The following is a 2,106-nucleotide window of genomic DNA, read 5'->3' on the forward strand; positions in this document are numbered from 1 at the left end:
ACCGCGGAAGGAAGCGGGGATGGTGGGGGCTCAACCACCAGCGCCCGCAGGAGCCGGGGCTGGCCGCCAGCCTGGCTGGCACGCCCTCGCCTCTTGTTTTTTCTTTATACTTGTTCAGTTCCTCCCTCAACCACCAGCTCTACTGACTTCATTGAGGTATAAACATAAAATTGCACGGATTTGAAGTGTGGTGTGTATGATTTTGTATATGTACACATAGTGAAGTGATGGCCGCAATCAGGTTAACACATTATCGCCCCGCACAGTGCGCGCGGTGAGAACCCTTAAGATCTACTCGCTCAGCAAATTCAAGTGTCACCGCGGTGTTCGAAACGTTAGTCACCATGCTGTACCATCAATGATCAATGATCTTCCCATTGATCATGATAAGGAAAATTGAACCACAGGGGTGTGTGTGTGTGTGTGCGTGTGTGTGCGTGCACCCTATTTTTGCTAGATGTGGGTGCCAATGTTATGCTTATTTCATAAAAAGAATGAGGAAGACTCAGTTTCCCCTTCGCTGGGGACAGGCTCCCAGCACTGGAGTCAACCTCTTTACCGCGTGGGTAGGATTTCCCGCTGAGCCCAGGTGGGCCACCTGCTTTAGGAAACGTGGTTCTTTAATAATAATAATAATAATAATAATAATAATAATAATAATATGCTCTAGTTCTACGGGAATGGCTTGATTAGATTTTCTCTCTCTCCCAGCATCTGTTCAGGTAAACTGTATTTTCTTGTAACATCATCCATTGCAACCAGGTGTTCAAGTTTCTTTGCTTAAATCGAGCAAAGTTAAAAAAAATAATAATAATAAATAAATAAATAAATAAATCGAGCAAAGTTAGCCTCTTACAAATCTGAGTTTGTTTTCTAGATCGGAGCCCCCCGCCCCCTTTATGTTTTTAATTGTGGCAAGTGTTCACGCCCCTTTCTTTTGACTACATTAGTTAACCATCTCTTTTATCAGGTGTTTTTTCCCCCCGAATCCCTGGGCTTATTACTCCTTTAGTATTAGTTTTCTTAATTCATTTCTTCTTCTTTTATCTTTACTCGTTTCTCTATCCAGCTTGCCTTGTGTTTGCTTTTGTATCTTTGTAACCCTTGAATCGGACGTTGCATTTACTTTCACTGTGAATCAGCATCTACGCGTTGTGCTTTCGGTGTCTTTATTTTCTAGATATTCTGCAATTCCGGTTTTAACTTCTTTTTCCCAATAGTTCAATTAAAACACGTTTTCAAAAGCTCGGGAGGTTTTACATTTTTATTTTAGTTATTTTACTTTGGCTTTTTCCCTTCATTTTTGGAGAACACGAATTTTGTGTGCTGCTCTCCACCCCATTTGGCTTTTGCCCCAAGATTCCTCCTCCGCTACTTCCCACGGCTTTAAGGACGCAGATGGCAGGGAGGGGTCTCCGACCCGGAGCCGAGGGAGAGCAGAGCCCGCGGGCGGGGAGGAACCGCGCTCGGAAACCCCAGGTCCCAGGGCGGCGGGGGACAGCACGACCCCCTCCTGCTCGCCGCCGAACTCAGGGGGCGGGGGCGGCAGGGACCACACCTCCGCGGGCACGCAGCCCGATTGGCCAATCGCCGCCCCGAAAGGCTGCTCTGTGTTTTGATTGGTTTCGGGGGAGACGCCCACCACACTGGGCTGAACCCAGCCCATGGTTCTGACCTGGACGGTGGCCGGCGGAGGACAAGAGGCTTGCGGCGCGGAGCGGAGCTTTTGCAGAGTGCGGGACGCAGCTGGCGCGCGCCCGCGAGTGGGAGAGCCGCGGGGCTGCAGGCCATGGCGGCGACCTCCGTGGTGTCCGTGCGGCTGGTGGCGGCGGAGAGGAACCAATGGCAGCGTTTCCCGAGCTTGCTGCCGCCGCCGAGGTAGCAACTCCTTTTGGGAGGGGGTTTGCCTTCAGGCCACGCACAGAAAGGGAGACGTACCCACGCCCAGTCGTTCCCTTTCCTCTCCTTCTCCTCATCCGCCCTGCAGCGCTGGGTTTGCCCCTACTTTTTTCATTTATGAGCGTGGGGGAGGGATGGAGCTGGGCCTGCCATCCCCTGCTCCGCTCGCCATAAGGGCTAGAATAACGCGTGTGTACCCCGCGCTTT

This window comes from Myotis davidii, unplaced genomic scaffold (assembly GCF_000327345.1).
Source record: "Myotis davidii unplaced genomic scaffold, ASM32734v1 scaffold102, whole genome shotgun sequence".
Taxonomy (NCBI): domain Eukaryota; kingdom Metazoa; phylum Chordata; class Mammalia; order Chiroptera; family Vespertilionidae; genus Myotis; species Myotis davidii.